This window comes from Cyprinus carpio, chromosome B18 (genome assembly GCF_018340385.1).
Source record: "Cyprinus carpio isolate SPL01 chromosome B18, ASM1834038v1, whole genome shotgun sequence".
NCBI classification, from domain to species: Eukaryota; Metazoa; Chordata; class Actinopteri; order Cypriniformes; family Cyprinidae; genus Cyprinus; species Cyprinus carpio.
The window spans coordinates 18,862,077-18,883,430 of NC_056614.1; positions in this window are offsets into that span (position 1 = coordinate 18,862,077).

Below are 21,354 nucleotides of genomic sequence, written 5' to 3' on the forward strand. Positions count from 1 at the left end.
GGGAAGCTTACATCACAAAGTGTGACTGAAAACCTGAAGATAAGAAACAGTGGACAAAGGGTGTCTGATCATGTGCGCTTAGACAGAATTGCCCACAGGCTTGTTATGGGCAACAAAGGGAGGTGCACAAACCCTGGCTGTGATGGAATAGTTAGATCAAGGGCAGCAAATAGGCTACATCTTTGCACCACATAAAAAAGGAACTGCTTCTCAGAGTTTAGCAAGATGTGGGTTGGACTAATAACATCCATTCTTATAAATGGATTGTGACATGCACACAGAGTATCATTTCTTTAGGAAATATGAAACGAAAAGGGGAATCATTGATAGTATGTTCCTTCATACTGTAATTTGTAAATGCATTGCAGATAATACAATACAGTAGAGATATGTACCTATTATTTAATATTGCAGAGTTATTCAAATATCCATAAACTCACAATTAAATCATCTTTTGGATGTTTCTGAATAAAAATTAAAAGAAGGGAGAGAGACAAATGTAAGTCAAATCAAAGCATTTTAGCACAAAATTAAACTGAATTTGAGTACGTTTACAAACAATTATAAATTTATTTCACTCAATTTGAGTGTTTTGGAGGTCAAAGGATGCAGAAATACATTTAGAAGTGTATTATTTTTATATTTTTCCTTTTGTGGTCCGAAGTTTTTGTGCCGTAAATCAAATGAATAAAATCATTCCCATCAAACATTCCATTACAGTTTTTCTGAATTGCTAAAACACTAAACCCCATCTCTGAACCAAATTCTCACTAGCTTAAACCAATTTGTCAAATAAAGCACTCTTTCTGCTAAACCTTAAACATGTTCAGGCAGTTAGGCTCTATTTGCAAATCTCATGCACTCTTTTTTGCAAAACTCTAAACACATTCTCATTAACTTAAACACTTATTACACTATGATTCATTTGTGCTGCAAAGTGCTAAACACAAGTGGCAAAAGATAAACATAACTAAAGCACAGTTGTCATCATTTACAACGATTCAAAATTGTTCACACTTGTTTCCAATGATGTGATCAAACCAACTGTACAAAATATGAGCCAGTTCAGAGTGCACAAGTGGCACAGGTGGCTGATACGGACAATAGATGGAAGCAATCTGAGAAGGAGAGGAGGAAGATGTAAGAAGTGGAGGATGAGGAGAGAAAGAGTAAGGTTTAGAGAGTGTTTTCAAGGCTGAATCTGTCAGACCAGAGGGTTTTTTTCTCTTTGTCTAGCAAAAAAGACAACATTACTTGTGATGTGGACAAAGTCCTCAGGCTGGGCTCAAGCACAAAGACATGGTGCTAAGACAGAATAAATCTCTCATTGACCCTGATTTTACAACTGCACAACTTACAGTATTTGAGTGTACTACTCATTTAGAGTTTTATTTGACCTTTTTGGCCTTTGCAGTTGGACTGCAGTATCCAAATGCTGAATATATACTGTATAAAACTTTCAGTTCTATTCAATATTCAGCACAATACAATTCTTGCAGTACTTACAGTAGGCCTATACAATATATTCACCTTAGCTGCAATTACAATACTTTTTTTTTGACAGAATTACAAAATTGTTTACTCAATACAATATATACTTTTTTTTTCTGTAATGTTCTAGATGCTGTGTTCTCCATTTTTCTCTGTAGTGTCTAATGAATGGTCTGTAGTGTTTAATTGATTGACTCGTGTGTGATCTGAGAGCACTGTTTGATTTTGAGTGCAAGTGAAATGGTTTTGCAGTGATTGTTTGATTTTGACGGAAGAGTACGAGGTTTTGTGAATTTTATTTGAGTATTTGGATTTGTGTTTAAGGTTTTGAGAAAATGAGTGATGGTTTCAAGATATGTGTTTTAGCAATTCAGAAAAACTGTAACATAATCCATATACAGTTAAATTGCACTTCTGGCTTTAGCCACTAAATGGCAGTAGAGACCTAGTAAATATCATTAAAAAACCCAAAGCCCAAAATACAGTTGCTTCCAAAAGATTTTCTATGAACAGTTAATTTGCACATATAAAGCTTTAATAATGAAACTGTAGGTTATATAACTCTGCCTTGAATGAATAGTTGTATGACTCTTTCTATCTTATTGTTTTTTTTAAACAAAAAATGTATTTCATCTTTTGTTTACAATGAGCTACTACAGTAATTTCTTCCATCCATTTTATTTATGTAATCCACCTGACCTTAAGGTTCAATAATTGCAAGAGTCAAACATTTGTTTGGTATACATTCATATTCTATAAGTGATAATAGTCCTACTGTAAATCATCCATGCACACAACACAACCACTATCCATTGAGCATGAAAGTAAAATTTTGTAAACTGAAGTCCTACAAGACCTAATTTTACAAATCCTTGCACATTAAGATTATTTCATTTTCTTTTGTCCCCAGGTGAAATACAATTGTGAAATAAATAATTTATCTGATCCAATTCAGACTAGATATTCTATACAGCACATATTTTTCTGCTGCACAAAGAACATATTTCAGTTTAGTATTTGAAATTAACAGCATGTAACCATTATCATGCGAGCCATCAAATGTCAGACATGAAGTGAAACAGACTACATATGATCAGATAAATATGCCTGCCACTTTTACAGATTAACCAATAATTCAATGTCATCTATTTATTCCTTTTTAAAATATTTCCATTAGTGCTGTACATATTGAAATGACATATTTCTTGGTGGCAGCTTGGGGGAACTGTTTTATTACATATTTTAATTTCCCCTCTTTGACCTCACCTAAAGATGGAGATAGGATATAAAGGCCATCAAAGTAGTCAAAGTATCAAATCCATAATATTCACAAAGGCTTGATTTCAGTTGCCAGAAATCCTGGTCACAGTTACTATTGTACATAATGTCTGTAAACAAATGTTTGTGCAAGTGTGAACTTTAATACAGTGTGAAAATGTTAAGCTGCACCGTAGAGTACACTCATCTCTCACGGTGCACTGCGTTCCCTTGCTGTTCCTTTGTAATTTGCCCTGTTCTCTTTCCTGAGAATGCAAATTCTTTAATCAGTATTTCAAAGGCCCATAAGCCAGTACCAAACATACCACAACCAAGTTTCTGATATTGGGAATGGCCGCTCTCTGAAGAGATGGTTTCCACACAATCAAAGAATGTGCATTTATCATGGGAACATGGAGATTCTTGCACATTACCTCTAGTATAAAAAAAATATGTTCATAAGGTCCCTGATGCAATAATGTTCAAAGTCAAATCTAGTCTCTCGGGTGTCCCTCACAGTATGACTTTGTATTGTGTTTGTACTGCACGCCCATTGAACTACGAAGGATACACACAGTGACAAAAATAAATTTGCTTTGGTAACAGCAACTTGATTTCTTGTTTACGTCCCACTGCTGTTTTGTCCTTCAACTGCGACATGATTTAGAAGTAATGATGTAAACTAAAGACACCTTATTTGTTTTCAGATGTGCTAACTCAAGCACTTATATAGGAAAATGCATTCAGTGTAACATAAATGGTCTTCCCTTTTGTTTGTTTTTTTTACCTAAGGAGAAATTAATTTGATATATTGTTGTGAAAGCAAAAAAAAAAACTTCTACCCAGTAAGGATTTTTCTAAATACAGAATGGTTGTTTTGCAATGTATTGCATCAATTTGATGTAAAATGGAAAAAAAAACACAAAAGACCAACATACATATAACTTCATATGTGCTTGTTGTAATGCCTGGGAGGATGAAACTAAAAAGCGAGTTTTCTGCTGTTGTATCTTAATGGGACATACAAATTTGATAAGGATTAAGCAAGAGAGCTTTTACAGTCAGTTTGCAAGTGCGAGTGCACATTTTTGTGAGTGTACAAAAAGTGTTTGAACTCTAAAGACAAAAGTCACTCAGACCCAGACAACGGCAACAAAGATCTATTTCACATGCTTTCTCAAATATTCAAGGCTGGTCTTGTTGACAAGTGATCTTTTCACAGAATGTTTTCCCTGGGTTATTTCCAATGTTTGAACAAACCTTCTCCTTCTGTGTGCTTTCACTGTCATAAAGAAGAAATGAAACATTGGTTGATGGGGACCCTCATGTTTTTACCCAGCACTCAATCTGATTTGTGAGAAAATAGTCACTGAGGTTGAATAAAAGGCTAAACCTTGGTGTATTTTTCCAGATCCTGCCATAATAGTGCCAAAAACCTCAACAATATGTGATGCATCCAATCATTTCCTTCCCTCCTGAAGACGAGCGAAGTGGTCCTTGTGATAATTAAAAAGCCATCGCTAACAGGAATCTTCTGCCTCATTAAAACCCTTCAAGCTCATAGATTTTATCTGCTGGAGGGAATGAGCACCGGTAGGGTGGCAGCCAGAGGGCCGTGTTTCAAAGATGTGTTTCAGATGATAGCGTCACCTCCAAATTAAGAGATGAATTGTGACTTCAAGGTTTCCTAAAGGTTGAATTTTGGCCTGTTTTAACATGATCACACACTTATAATGGAGAGTTCATGAAGGATGAATATTAGGTCATTAAGACCTAGAAAAATGGAGGAAAATCAAGAAAGGGCAGGGGCTAGTGTAACACATTTTTTTTTTTTCGAAATCCACAAAGAATCATGGGTTGAGACGATATATCAAGCTTAAAGAGCTCACCTTTGTCTCTCTCTCTCTCTCTCTCTCTCTCTCTCTCTCTCTCTCTCTCTCTCTCTCTCTCTCACACACACACACACACACACACACACACACACACACACACACACACACACACACACAAACACAACATCATTGTAGAGACGTGATATTTGCACCTGGCCATGATTAATTTATTTTGGGTACATAATACATAGTTTATGTATATAATGTATGTATAACATTATAAATAGGGTCAATTTTGATTTCATGTTGCCTTGAAATGTATCATGCATATTCTACATTACAAAGGCATTGCTCAGATATGTGAAATAATAATATCATGAAATGATTAGAGAGTGCAGCAATAAAATGAGAAATTCATCGTAATATCAACTGATTTGTATTAAAATATAGGACACGCAAGGAAATGGAAATGTCTTTCATCTGCCTTCAGCATTATTATACAATTGGCATATATTTATTGGTACACATAGGAGTGTTAATATTCATGTCTGAGGTTCAAGGGAGATTCTTTATTTTATGCTACAGACGCAACGTACATGAAAGTCTGGAAAAAGAAACACAAAATCGGTTTTATCAGTGGAAAGTGTACTTTTTTTCTGGGAGTTTCTGCATTAGCACAATGACCCCAGGGCCTTTTATTTCCTGTATTGGAAATATCATCCTTTTAGATTTGCACATGAAAGGCCAGTACTCTCTCCTCAACAAAAAAGGGACATTTTGGAACTTCAAAGAATTCCAATGACGAACAGAACTTTGTGATAACACATGAAAAACACAGTTCAGACACTGTAATTCCAACATGGAGTAATTTCTTTAAGATTATGACATCCTTGATTTGCTCAGATGTTAAGGGCCATGCTTAAGATTTCACAAAACTAAATGGTTGCCGCACACAAGGTTTGCTTTTATTACTTATATGTATACACAAATATGAATATCTTTCACAACACCCTATAATCTAGATCTTTACAGCATTTAATCAACGCAACAACATAAAACCCTAATTCATGATTTATGAATTCATTAATCAAATACACCTGTGCAATCAAACCATGTGCAATTTTCACCACTATCAGATCTATTGCAATAAAATCTCCCAAGGAACCCTTGAGGTATAATTTTAATCAACAAAATTGATGATATGCAGTTTAGGGTCATTCTGTTCCGAGCTTCATTATTTTTCAAAGAAATGCTTTATTGGATGTAACATGAATTGTCACACGCCACACATCCTTAAGAGGAATTTGTTTAATCTACATTTCTATCAGGACTCAATCAAAAGCTCATTTTCCATAAAGCCACTATTTTTTCCAGCTAAGATGAAGAAAGTCAAACTGCCACTGGACTTGATCTATAAATGTGTGTGTATTACTGCCGTGTTTGTTTTTACACAATACTTTGTGAATGTAAAAGTCAATTTGGAAAAGACAGTGGAAAATAAAATAAAACATATGCCAGATCTAGTTTATTTTCTGCCAACTTCGTTTCTGTTGTGTGTGGCTCAGGTGCACATAACCAACAGAAAGTGAAATACAAACAGCTACTAAATGTAACTGTAAGCTTGGGTTGAAAAGTCGTTTCAACTCGACACCCACAACCTTGACAGAAGAAAGGAGGCAGAAATAATGGATTCCAGGGGGAAATGATTGGAGGTTGTCCCATAAATCTGCAGCATGAGAGCCGTTGAGGGCCGGCCATTCTGTGCACCAGCTCGTTCTGATATTTCATGTCACGGCTTGAGCATTGCATATAACTCCCCTGTTTGTGGGTGCAAGGGTGTTAATTATGGTTAATGTGGGTGTTTTTGACTACTTCTCTTACAATTGCAATCACCTGGACGTAACCATCTAATGTGGTAATGCTTTCCTTCTAAAACATGTTTGTAAACAGCTTGATTTTAGCTAATCGCACAGCTAAATCCATGACATCCAGGCAATCAAATAAAACCACACACCTAACCAGGGACTATTCCTTTTCTATTCCTTTTACCTAAAGCTATATACATGTGTTTTTCTTTGTGAGGTCAGCTGCTTCAGCAAATTGTTGTAAGAGCCGGAGGGCCATGCCTCAGGGATAATGTGAATGATCCCAGCCATAAGATTCAGTGATTAGTTAAATGTTCCTGGTGTTTCAGCTCGCAGAAGCTTCAATTTCAAGCAATTGAGACATGTTTAGTCCAACATCTCACTCCAGGTTAAAGCATTTATGTACTGTACTTCATATAATGATAAACATACATAATCTTTGCAGAAAATAGTATGGTAATTCTCTAAGTCATGTTTTTTTGCACACCTGCTCTGTTGTACAGTTTTGTATTTTCATTATTCAAAAGAATGCATAATTCATTCCACTGAGATACAGCGAGTAAATACTATTTAACTAAATAAAGACACTGTCTTATATTTTCTTTTCTACTTCAAATTAAAAATGTCCTTAATGAACTCAATGTGTCTGTTGAAAATGAAAATGTAAGATTAATCTATTGGCAAAATATATGATATACTAAAGCAAAACATGAAAAACACGAAAGCAAAAGTTATTATTAATTACTTATTAAATAATTTTCTGGTCTTGTTGTACACAATTTAAGTAATATCAGAGGAAACAAACACTTTAATCGTTTATTTATTTATACTCATAAAAATGGTCCATCCCTATGATTTGAAAAGATTTGTGTAGGTCTGTCTTTTATTGCTTGGGTGTTCCACAGGATGAGAGACAAACAGGAAATAGCCCTTTTAACATCTGAAGTCTGCACAAAGCCCTATTCATTTTAAAACTAAATTTGCTGGGTGTCTGTGGCATTAATAAAAAAGGTGACTTCATAAACTTGCATGATGAAAGCTAAAAAAAAGATTGTTGTAGTATAGAGAACAAAGTTTGCACACTTTTTAAAGGAATATTTCACTCAAAAATGAAAATTTAATGAAAATTTACTCATCATCAGGCCATCCAAAATGTAAATGAGTTTATTTCTCATTGGAACAGAATTGGAGAAATTTTGCATTACATCACTTGCTCACCAATGGATTCTCTGCAGTGAATGGGTGTCATCTGAATGAGAGTCCAAACAGGTGATAAAAACATCACAGTAATACACAAGCAGTCCCCACAACTCCAGTCCATCAGTTAACATCTTGTGAAATGTATGTTTGTAAGAAACAAATTCTTCATTAAGGCCTGTGGCCAAAATACATAATAATGATTCATCCAGTGAAAAAATCAATCTGGACATCCATTAAAGTTCAATTTGTCTGAACTGCTTTGGACTGTTTTTGTTTGTAAATAGTGCTTCATCTGTGCATATTTCTCCAGATGAGACTATTTTTTTGTTCCAATTAAGAAAAAGATAATTACTATACATCTTGGGTGCATCTTGTAGTAGATTTATCAGCAAATTTTATTTTTGGGTAAGCTATTTCTTTAAGAGTTTGAATAGTCACATATCACACTATATTTGAAAGAAAAAAAAAAGCATTTTTCAGTAAATCAATGTTATTTATAGTCAATATTTGTAAATTATGTACAATGTAAACAAAATGCCAAGCATTTATGGTTTTGTTGCTGTTATGATTCTTTTAATATTGAGTTGATTTATATATGTAATACTTTGAACATTCCCCTGAAGCATTTTTAAGGAAAAGTTAATGCCGTTCCATAAAACAAGTTTTCTGAAGGCTAAACAGTAAAATGAACATCATACCACACCTTTCTGTTCTGTCAGCAGCCCTCCAGCAATCGCAATAGAGACCTGAAAGTGTGCATGATATTTAATCAGAGCATAGATAATTTATCATATCCATCTTATTTTTGTGATGACCCTGACCTACAACAACTCATAAAAACCTGTGACATTTGAATTTTAATATTTACACAATATTGTTTGCCATTATTTCCCATTAAGTGAAACAGGCAAAATGCATGATCTCATATTCTGATAAATCATCCTCAGTGGCATCTCAATCATCACGACGTTATTCTCAGAAGATTGTGCATTGTTATTCATTTATCCTGTTGTATTCAAATAAAGTCATCTGCTTGATAGAGCTTGGAGGGCATTATCAAAAGGAATGATGGGTTTGTAAATGAGTATGTATGTATGTATGCGAGGAGAGAGCCCTGAGGGATCCACGAAAGCCTCCAGCCTGGTAGTTCATGGAATCTAAAAGAAGGCCATTCACACTTCTCTCTGCACAGAGGAGACAGTGAGAAAAGAGAGACATTTACAGGCAATATCCAGATGCGCGGCGAAGATACATCTCTTTATCATTACAGAAAACTTCAGTGTATCAGGCAATATTCCAAAAACACCCTTGACATTTCATATCTAGCGTGAGGATCTCAGAACAGACGTATGCGGGAGGAAATATCATGACATTGCACTCTGCCATATTCTCCACCATGCATGGTTGATCCGTGTTAACCGAAGACAATTTGGTTGCCATAAAATATGCATGTGGGAAAGGTCAGAGGCTTGATAGTTAGACAGTTGCTTCAAGGGTCACTTCCGCAAAGTTCTGTCTGTGATTGGCTCCATCCCACACACTCGTATCCGAATCAATAAGGACAGTTACAACTGATAAAGGAGCTTGACACACTCAGAGGCCATATCACATGACCCCAATCAATAGTCTGGAATGCGCAATTCACCGCTGAACCACCCACCATGTTGTGAGAGATACTAGAGACTGAGATGTATTGTATTTAACCAAGTGGAAGCAGAAGAAAGGCGAGAGAATGAATCATGTTAATAATTAACAATTATTAAATGGTACAAATTACTTCAATTTGTGAAAAATGAATGCACAAGACATACAAGCTCATCAGCAGGAGCCCCAGTTTTACAGAGGTACACACTGAATCCCAAAGACAGAGCCCTGTGAATTCAGGGTAAAATTTGCATCTTAACAAGACCCTTGATAAACCTGAAGAATGAAAGTGATTTATTTATATGATGATTTTTCAGATTGTATTCATAAATTGTTTGTTCACTGCAGTGAAAACACTTTTGCTGTTATGCATTATTTTAATCATGACAACTCTCGGAAGATTTTAGCATGGTGATGGATATGACAATGTAAATGTATTTGGTCTTGGCAGAACAGATCTGCTACGCTGCTTTTGAATTGCTGCTGCTGTTGGTTATTGCTGTAGTTGTTGATTATTGCTGCTGCTTCAAGCAAGTATGGGAACTTGCTACTGCCAATGCATATGGCGGTATGGTGTCGTGAGTATTTAAGTATTCTGCTGCTGCACAAATAGCATATAAAATAACCCATAGCAGATCTATATAGGTGGAGCTGGGGAAGGTGGAGGGTTTCAGAGAAACTCTGAAAAGTGCGCTGCAGGTATCTCTAGTGAATGCTAGCCAGCCATATAAATTCAGGGCAGTAAGCTCATTGGCTGCATATGCAGCATGAACCAATCAGCTTGTGCCAAGTCGTTTAACTCTATGAATATCATCAGTTACATTAACAACCCATCAGCCTGCACGATCTAGAGTTTCATGACTAAACTATATATGTATACACTCTTGCTGGCAAGTGGCAAGCTTGTGTTTGTATGATTTTAAATTTCCCTTGACACTGGCTACCTGTGGCATCACGTATTCACTTTAAGATATTAGGCAGTCTGATGCATGGTGTGCTGACAACAACAAAGGAGCTCATTGTGGACTTCAGGAAGAAGAAAGGAAGCACGCATGACCCCATCCACATTAACGGGAGGGTTGTTGAATGTGTCTCCAGCTTCAAGTTCAGCTTCAGGAACTTCCGGACAAGGACCAGCAGACTCAGGAACAGCTTTTTCCCTACAGCTGTCTCCTTACTGAATTCTGCCCTACTGTCCATTGCACTAGTGTAAATGATGTTCATATGTTCATAGTTTCTGCTTATAGTGTACATACACTTATTACATAATCCATTAGTATAGTATGTTCATAGTACACCTATCTGTATATCATGCTGATAGTATTTAAAAATCTGTGAATTATGTCCGTAGTACTGCCTTATCTGAAAAGTGAAAAAAAAGTGACGTGACATGCAGCCAAGTATGGTGACTCATACTCAGAATTCGTGCTCTGCATTTAACCCATTCAAAGTGCACACACACAGCAGTGAACACTCACACACTGTGAACACACACCGAGAGCAGTGGGCAGCCATTTATGCTGCGGTGCCCGGGGAGCAGTTGGGGGTTCGGTGCCTTGCTCAAGGGCACCTCAGTCGTGGTATTGCCGGCCCGAGACTCGAACCCACAACCTTAGGGTAAGGAGTCAAACTTTCTAACCACATATTGTAGACACTGTATATCCTGTACTTACTGCTTATTGCACTTCTGGTTAGATGCTAACTGCATACTTTACATGTGCAATGACAATAAAGTTGAATCTAATCTAATCTACTCTAATATTACTTCTAATGTTTAAGGCATTAAGCGGTCTTGCGCCTCCATATCTTTCTGACCTACTGTACTCCTATTCTTATCTGATCTTATCTGGTCTTTTGTCCATTCCTCACTTTCGGCTGTCAACTGTACAGTAGGTGGTAGGTCATTTGGTTTAATGATCCAGAATTATGGAATTCGCTACCCGTTACACTTCGTAATATACCATCTTTGTCTACATTCAAAACTCAGCTAAAAACATATCTTTTTAATAATAATGTGGCTTTGTGGCCTTATGTGTTTGTATTGTGTATATGGTTGTGCAAATGTTTTGTTTAGCACTATGTAAAGTGACCTTGAGCTATGGAAAGGCACTATATAAATAAAACTTCTTCTTCTTTTTCTTCTTCTTCTTCTTCTTGACGGTGAACACATTCTGATCCATTCCAAGAGTGCTCCATCTTGCATTTTTTTTTTTTTTATTTAAAGGGTCATTCTTTTATGTCAAAATTAGAGTTAATGTAAGTTACTTATCTTCCATTGGGTGCTTTACTGTAATCCTGTTGTTTGCTGAAACAAGCCTAAATAATGTTCTTAATCAACTTTATTCAACATCGTATTGACCTGGAACATTATTTTAATATAGCAGGTGGAGTCAAAGGTGTATATGTGATATATATTCATGGATGAAAAGTAATTTTCCAGTGTTTTAAATTTGATAATGCTAGACCAATCAATTCTAACATTAAGCATGTATGAATCACCTCGTATAAAGCCTGAATTAAAAAAATAAATAAATAAATAAAAAACCTTGATGGGCTTTGAATTATTTATGAGTTTTATTGCAATCTTGTCTTTTGAACGTAATCAAAGCAGGCTGTAATTATCTCCTGGAGAGGACCTTTCAACATAGATTCAGGGCTCTTACTGGGAATTTGCATTTATAATACTTTTCACCATGCTTTAGTTGTCCTGAAGAGTAGTGATTAGGTCTTACCTGCCAGATATCCTGAAGCGCAGGGATACAGAAATATCAAATCAACGCATCAACAAATCATCTAACCAATATCTTTACTGGACGTCTGCTGTGAACAACTTAACAGTGAGCAAAATCAGATTTTGTTTTGAAACATTTACTCAGACAATTATTTATGTTGCTTTCTCGATCGTTTTATGCCTTATTTATGGCAAAGGAATATGCAAGAAAATGGGGGATTTAGAGGGGAAATGGAATCAGGACATGCCCCAAGTCAGACTCAAACCTTGGTTCTTGTGAGTCAGCAATATATTTAATGAGTAATCATAAATATGAATAATTTTCATTGGTGTTATTATAGCATTATTGAAACCAGACAGGTAATTTCCACTTCACAGTATGCTTTAGATGAGTAGGGTGACCATACTGTACATCCTAATTTTCCCAGGATTGGCTTTGTTTTCTGTTGACATGCTCTCTACAGTTCTCATACTTTAAATGTATGCATATTTGCATTGCTTTGACCGTTCTCTATAGATCCCACCTTCTCTCGATTGGTCAATTACTTACAATGCCTGCACACTATTGTTTAAACTAGTTTTTAGTCATTACCATAATCATATATGAAAACAAAGACAAAACTCGGGCATTTAGGCAATTTAGAAATCCTTATGGAGAAATCCGTATGGAAGTTGAGGATGTATGGTCACCCTGATTAAAATGAAGTGCTCTTTTTGATGAGAAAAGAATTAAGAAGAGTGTCTGTTGTGCTGAACGCTTGAGTTTTACCTTTGTTACGAAGAGTGGAGCTTGTACACAGATTGAGTGTGTGTTGCATGCTTTTTTACTCAAAATGGAATTATTTTTACGTATTGTATTGTATATGTATATACATTGTATATGCATTTAACGGAAAAAAGAAATGGCCACATTTGTCAGTACTTTTTCATACTGGAATATGAAACTTTGCTGTGCTTGGGGAATAATTCAGAAACTTCTGAGACAGATAAATATTTTTCATAACCAGCGAAGGCATTTCTAATGCTTTTTTCTCCCCATGAGGGCAGTCAGTCTGTCTAAGGGTGTTAAACAGAGTTTGCACCTCGTTGGTGCTAAACAACGAAACATAATGGGAAATCACACTGCATCTGAGAGATTTCTCAAGCCTCTGAGATAAGCCTCCTCCATAACAACAGATGCCGTCCAATTGTTCTTAAGTTATTACACAGAGCCTTGGAGCTCATCATTATAACAACAAATTGTCTGTGCCAAATGTCATTATGCATGGCATTATTGCTAGTTGAAATAGTCAATCATGGCTTCTTTAATTACATGTATTATTTCTTCCTCAGTATGTTGGTACACTTATGAAATCTGTCAAAATATCATGCAAAAACAACTGACGTGCTTTCTTCTCTTGGTATATCAACATCAGCAGCTTGTGCTGTAATTTTGAATATATTTGTATTAGTTCCAGTAGATAAAAACATCTAATTGGATTATCATTACCTAAACTTCTCTCTTTAACAAGGTTATCCATCAAATGCAGTTTAATTACCTCAAAAGCAAACACTAAGAGGGCTGACTTCCAGCAACGTGATCAGAATGGTTAGCGTAGGCTAGCCGGTGTGTAACAGCGGAGATGTGAATGACACAACTGACTTCAATGTTTTATGGATGAGTTCCTCTGGGCTCCTAGGGAATATCTGTCTAAGCACAGCTCCTCAAGGATTGAATTAGTCTTTTGATCTACTAATTGATTTGGAAAGCTAAGAAAAAGAAACACTGGAGTTTTCAACTAGCAAGCATGTAAGAAATAAATCACTTTTGGCTTCTGGCTGTAAGAAGCTGTGGGGAAAATGCAATTCTTTTCACCTGTTTTTCAAACTGGTGTATGGATACTTCACATCCTTATTCATTATGATGAATATTCAGAGTTTGTCATCATGATGTATGAATGTAATTTCCAGCATTCAATTTGGAAATATTGTGTATTTGAGTTATGTACTGTTTGCTAACTATGTTTGGAATGACAAAACTCATTCTGGCCTTATACTCTTAAAGGAATAATCCAGCCAAAAATTAAAATTTGCTGAAAATGTACTCACCCTCAGGCCATCCAAGGTGTAGATGAGTTTTTTCATCAAAACAGATTTTTTTTAACATTGCATCACTTGCTCATCAATGGATCCTATGCAGTGAATGGGTGCCGTCAGAATGAGAGTCCAAACAGCTGATAAAAACATTACTCTGATGAAGAAACAAACTCATCTACAGTTAATTTTCAGTAATTTTTTTCTTATTGGACAAACTTTCCATTTCTACTATGAACTATTCAAGATAATGATATCTTCATGTAATAACTCTCAATGTAAACAGGTCCATATCGAGCAATATGAATCCTTTTACCAGGCAGAAATTTGCATGCAAGCGATGGCATATTGAAATGTGGATGGATGGAGCAGGTGAGTGTGTGATGATGACACAAAGCCCTAAGAGAACCAGAAGTGATTAATGAGGACTGAACACAACCCACACCAATCTTACACACCACACAGGCCAGAAAACTGGGTCAGACTCAAATGTTCATATAATACTGGTTTGGAACAGAAGTTGAGTAGAATACTTAAAGGGACATTTCACAGAAAATTATTATTCTTTCATCATACTCGCCCTCATGTCATTCAATATTGTAAGCATTCATTCTAAAGCATAAGGAGTGCTTAGCTTGTCTGTAAAATCTGTGTAAAACTGCTCTATTTTTGCATTTTCACTGTAAAGCTGCTTTGGTTTTCTCTGTAAAGCTGCTTTGATTACTGTGTAAAGCTGCTTTGGAACAATATATCGTGTAAAGCAAAATGCAGACCAAATGAAGTAAAATAACCCTTGCGTTGTGCTAAAAATCCTAATTTTTGGTGTTCCTGATAAAAAATGACCAGACTTTTTCCACGTCCAAATCTTTATGCCATATTATGACCAAATATTGGATTGAGTCTTTTGTCAACATGTTTTCTTTCAATTAGTACATGTTTTGTATTTCCTTTTAGAAATGATTGGTCATGGGCTTCTTTGATCTGAGCTTATGCACCTCAGTTTTAGAGTGAAAAATAAAACCACTATTTGTGGACATATACATTTACCATTGTTCACTCAAAAACTGAGGTGCAAAAGCTCTGATTAGTAAGGCCTATGATAACTCAGTTTCAAAAGCAATTAATGTAGACCAGTCATGTTTGACTAGAAACACCAAAAGCAAGGTAACAAGGTGGGGAAAAATCCCCAAAAGTACAAAAATTCTCTATTTTTTTTTTCTTGTTACACTGGGTGTGAGCAAAGTCACTTTTGCCAATGTGATATCATTTTTGGGAGACCACAGGAACACAAAGTGAGGGCTACTGTTTTCAGCTATAATCTATAATTTGGTTATAGACTTATGTATAAAAAATCATACAACCTCTCTGGAAGGACATCCTGTTAGAAAAAACAGCGCTATCAGGAGCAGAATGACCTGGTCGACTCAAAACTGCATCACACACTGCATATTTCATGCATTAAGCACAAATTGCTAATTTTGGATGTCTCAGCTCAGTGGGTTCATGGTTTTGAAACTGTATTTAAATTCTGATCACATCAGGGATGCAATTAATCATTGCATGGTTTTAGGGTCAAACTGATGAATATTTAGTTATCTATATAAAATTGCCTTGACCTCTCTTGCCATAACTTTCATTTCTTTATTCTAACTAGAGCAGCGGCTTACCTGATATCCCAGTCCGCAGCCTTAAGAGGCATCTGCCTCTCCATGGATTCATAAATTAGATTCATTGCGCATAAAATTTTATCAAAGTTCTGCCAAACTGCTTGATATGAATTCATCTTAATCTTATTGAGAGTTAAAGGAGTTTATTCTTCTCCTGTTTTAAACATTTAAAAGGTTGATTTTTCTATTTTTGGGACCCCATGGAATGAAAATTGATTCTTTTGAAATTTGGACCTACTTTCATGATAATGTTAATCCAGTGAATGAATGAATGAATGAATGAATAAATAAATAAAATCTTTACCTGGACAAAATTCATTGCTTTACCTGAGAGACAAAACAGTCTTAGTGCTGCTGCTATTTTAATGGCTCAGCAGGACATTATACACAGCAGTCTTCTTACAAGTACATGCTAATAATCTACATTACATTGTGTTTACAACTTTGCAATGTTTTAACATTTCAGAGCAGATTACATTGCCTTTTTTCCCCCTTTTTTTTGCGTCAGCCAAATACATTTTCGAAGGCAAGCCATGCTGAGCTGCTAATAGACATTATGTTAATGCAATCCAATGTTTTTTTCAGTCTTAAAGGGATAATTCATCCAAAAATGAAAATTCTGTCACCATTTACTCACTCTCATGTTATTTCAAACTTGTATGAATTTCTTTGTTTCGTTTGCAAAAGAAGATATTTTGAAATTATTTTGGTAACCAAATAGTTGACAGTAACCATTGACTTCCACAGCATGGAAAAAAAATACTATGTAATTCAATAGCAACCATTAGCTGGTTCTTTCTTTAAAATATCTTCTTTTGTGTTCAGCAGAAGAAACTATAGAAAATCTTAATGACTTATTTCCATGATAAGGGTCAGATGTACATTACTACAGTGGAAAATTGATGTTATCAATTTTATAATTAATGCATGTTTATAAAATATAGCGCGAATTATTGGCAACAGCAATGTATCTTTGAAGTACCAGGTCTAGATGCTTGTTCACACCAAGAACCCTAACTATAAACATTTAGAGTCCACACCATGAATGACAAAATTTGGTATATTATGGCTATTATGTCATCTGCCACTATGATTACTTGAGCTCTTTAAAATCAGGTGGATTCTGATTAACTGTCAATCTTTTTATCGTTCATCAAGCTGGAAAAAATCGTTCTGAAGGTAATTCCAATGATATCACTTTTTTAGAATGATTATTAAATCTTTATAGTTATCGTCCTTGGTGTGAACAGTCTTAAAGTGGCAGCTTTGAATGAACATTTTATGTTTCATCATTTCTTGATAGCCTGACATTTTCCGTTTCAAAATTGAGCTCTCTGTGCTTCTCTTCTTCCACTATTTCATAGCCGAAATGGATTTATTCCCTTGGCACTTTGGAAAACCCATTTTTTGCTGCAGCTTCATTGTTCTGAAATGATGTATTTTTAAAGAGACTGTCTTTAAAAGTCTTTCTTAACCATCAGTTTTTGAATAATAGTAAACCACATGATGCCCCCAACATAGTGTGACTAGATCCTGAAAATGAAAATGTGCAAAGAGGGTTTCAGCTCATATATGTTAGATGGTTATTGATCGGAGATTGGCAATATAGAGCAATTACTCGCCACTGGACAAGCTGAAGCTTGATCTATAGCTCTGCTTTAACTGTACCCGATCAATGCCTGTGCACAGCAGACACATACATCATAATATTCCGACATTCAAAAGTCACAGGGTAAGAATGGAGTGCCAGTCTCAGAGACTGATGATAAAGCAAATATTCACAAGCAAATATGTTGTGACAGCAATTTGACAAACACTTTTCAAAAATTGATCCTGCATGTCTGTCTATTTCTCCAGGGGAAACATATGCAGAGGAGGCAAAAAAGGAGACCTGAGAATATCATATTTATCCAGTCACAGTTTGGTTTAATAGTGGATGTTTTTTAGTATCATTGAGATGCTATTGTAGTTAATATTTTGAATCAATTTTTGTTTCTATATTTTTCCATTTAATTTTAGTTAAAGATTTAGTAAAGATTTGTCATTTCTCTTGTTTTTTTTAGTAAACTATAATAAGCCCTTTATTATACACATGTAATATAATTTTATATATTTTATATATGTATGTGTGTGTGTGTGTGTGTGTGTGTGTGTGTGTAAACATATTATATGGATATAAAATATAAATGTAAATTTTTGGGTGTGCAAAATGTCTAGCCATCTTAATGTTTTTCCAATTTTTGACTACTATGAAGCCTTGTGGCTTGGTTAGATGATCCTAATAAGCCCTAACAGCCTTTTATTTAGATGCTCAAACTCTGCCCACCCAGTGATATGGAACAGGGATCTCAACAAGACATTGATCGCAAGCAACAGCTATCGGAAGCATCCTGTCTTCCCTCCACCCCTCTTTTCTTCTTATCTTTTCTTAATTGCCAACCGTCTTCCCAAATCATTATTCAACCCACTATTAATAGACAGAGCAGACATGGATCAGATATGGTATCCTACGCACTCTGCCAGCCGCCATTCTATGTCATCACTTCCTGTGTCCGCCCTGCTCTCATTAGAGCTCCAGTCTGCCATTGTCTCCTGCTGCTGATCCACAACTTGCCCATCAGCTGCACACAGCAAAATCAATACCCTTCCTAGAAAAGCTTGAAGGGTCCATTCTATATCTAACCCTCATTAGTGCAGCTACTGCCCATGACATTTACCATATAAGACCTGTGTCCATGTCAGCGACCCTCAACCTCGTCCCAACCCCCTGAAAACAAACCTCCTCTCACAGTATCGCTCCAAAACTGTCACTGTTGCTATGGCAATGCCTGTTTCAAGATAATTGTTGTGTTGTGGAAACCAAAAGCAGCCAAACAGTCTGCATTGGAAACTAGCAGTAAATTATTGCAGGGGGATTCAGGGGCTTAAAATCATGGTCCGATGGAAAGGATAATTTCATTGATGTGTTATGTTAATCACTAAAATTAAATATATTATTATGGATCTAACAAAAATGCTATTATGGATCCAACAAAAATGCAACTATTGGCTTGAAAAACAACCTTTGGAAAAATTAATGTCTTTGATGACCTTCCCATGAGTATCTTGAACCTCAGTTGGCATTGTAGAGAGCTGTTTAAGTTTAAGTAATCTGTTTAAGATAAGAAAAGTAACCCCGCTTCCCACCCCGCCCCCCAACGCAATTCCCAATGAAATCCATTTTAAATTTTACAATTCACATGAAAAGATCTCAAAACAGAGATCAGACCAAATATAGACAGATGTGGACTTGAATCAAAAGAAAAAAGTGATCACAAGAAAGCACCAAATATGCAAAGAAGAGATATGCATTTAAAAGCAGCCCAGCTTAGTCAGAATTTAGTGTTTTTTGGAATATGAGTTAGTCAAATCACACTGTAGTTTCAAACACTGGAATTTGAAAATATTCTTAGAGCCCTACTTGGTGTCTGATTGTATGAGAGGTGGAATATAGCACCCTCACGGTTTTGACCTTTCCAGCTTTGGATTGCTGTAATACTTTTGATTTTCTGTCTATATATCTGCTATATCCTGCAAGCTTAATCACATATAGTGGTCATTTGAATTCTGCACATGGGTGTCTCTTTTAACTTTTGAGCTCTGTGAGAAGATACTAATGATTTCCAACAACCAGAGAGGTGAGAACACTGATATTTCAGGGTCTTGAAACTAGTTGCAACAAACCCCTTAAGTTAGGAAAACCATTATTGATAACATACAACTCTAAATGTTTATTTTTTCTTTTCTTTTTTTTCAAGAACTGGTGTTCATTTAAGGTGGATATCAAAAAGCTGAAAACAGTTTCAGATGAGGTTTCAATTCAAGAATATCTGTAACACTTAAGGTAAAAAGTGACCATTACCATTGGGATTGCAGTCATATTGCACAAAATCCTGGCTCAGCGTAATGTTGACTATGAAACTGGACAATGTGAGGACTTTGTCATGAGAGATTTGTGGGTTATGCACTATCTAATCACACACTAATTCATGCCATGTTGACTATTAGATATGGTTAAACAATAATTTAAACATTTTATAAAATTGCATTAATTGTGTCATCAAAGATTAATATTATTATTTAAGTGTATTTAGCCATTTTGTTTATTGTGATTGTCAAAAGAGACTTTGTATTGACTTGGATAATGTGTTGGTGGAGACTATATGAGTTTCATTGTGTGGCAGAGCACATGCTGGCACATTTTTCCCATTAGATTCATAATCTCATTGTGTGCTCTCTGGACAGAATTATTTTGTGCTCTGTGATAGTGAAAACTGAAGTGGTAAGAAAATAAAAGTGATGTAAATGGCTAGTTGTTCATTGCTGTCAGTTTCAGGGGTTTCTCATCTTGTACGCTGTTTGTGAGCAATTCCCACTGAGCAGAATTCATAAAACAACAGTTTTATGTTGACTGTTTTTTTAAGGTTCCCCTGCAGTTGATCGATCTGTTCAAGCACATTGCAGTTTTTATGCTTAAATTGCATTTTATTTGAGTCGGCTCTGAACAAGTCCCCCGTTGATGAATAAATAGTGGCTTTCCTTTAAAAAAACATTTAACTTAACAGGTAAAGATGTTGAGATTTCTGTGGCTTAGGGAATTTACATTAAACCACATTTTAGGTTTATTCCCCCTTCTTTCGAGCAACATAAAAAGTCTTTGTTCAACAAATGCAGACAGTTTTAGGATCAGCCCTTATGAGATACCTTTTTTGAAAGTTTTTCTTTAAATAATTTACTGTAGTATGTCAGATTTATTGCAGTAGAAGCCATTAGAGGGATTTTAGAAGTATGCAATTTGTATGAATTTGCAGCAAGCCCAATGGACAGACATGTTTATAACCTCTGTCCTACATATTTGCCCTTCTTTGAAAACTTTAAAATGTCCAAGCTGTACTTTGAAGGCTGTTTAAGAGGAAGAACATTGATTGACTGGGAGCTTTCAGAGTCTGTGAAGTAGAGCATGCAATGAGGCCTCAGATAATGTTGAGTTCATACAGCATTCAGGCATATTTTAAAGCCAGTTTTGCAATCTTCGGACAGCTCTTGTTGAGGGGCTATCAGCTCACTGCAGGCGGATGGATGCATGCATTCTTGCATAATATTTTGAAATCCATCAGTGCGAACATTGATATAAATGTTCCAAATAACTGGGCGAGATAAATGTAAGCATATGTTGCACACAATTTTAGCTTTTGCATTTGTGTCTGTGTGAATTTAAGCATATTGGACTGCAGCACTGCCGTCTCAGTTGTGCTGACACATTTCTTATCCGGCAATTCGAATAAACATGTGGTAAATTAATAAATGTAAATGTTATGTTAAGTTTTCAAGGCACTTTTACATTCTGTATATCTTCTTTTGCCAAGAATTTGTGTTGTTATAATTGTGAGTCATTGATTCAAACGTAGGTATTTCGTGAGAATGTTCCCCACTATGAACAAACTTAATTGCTCAGTTTTCTCTATTGATTATTTTTAGTTTAAGTGCTCTTTGAAGACTTGTGTTGCAAGAAAAACACTGAAACCACGTTTTCTCAGAACCTAAGGATTTGTTCT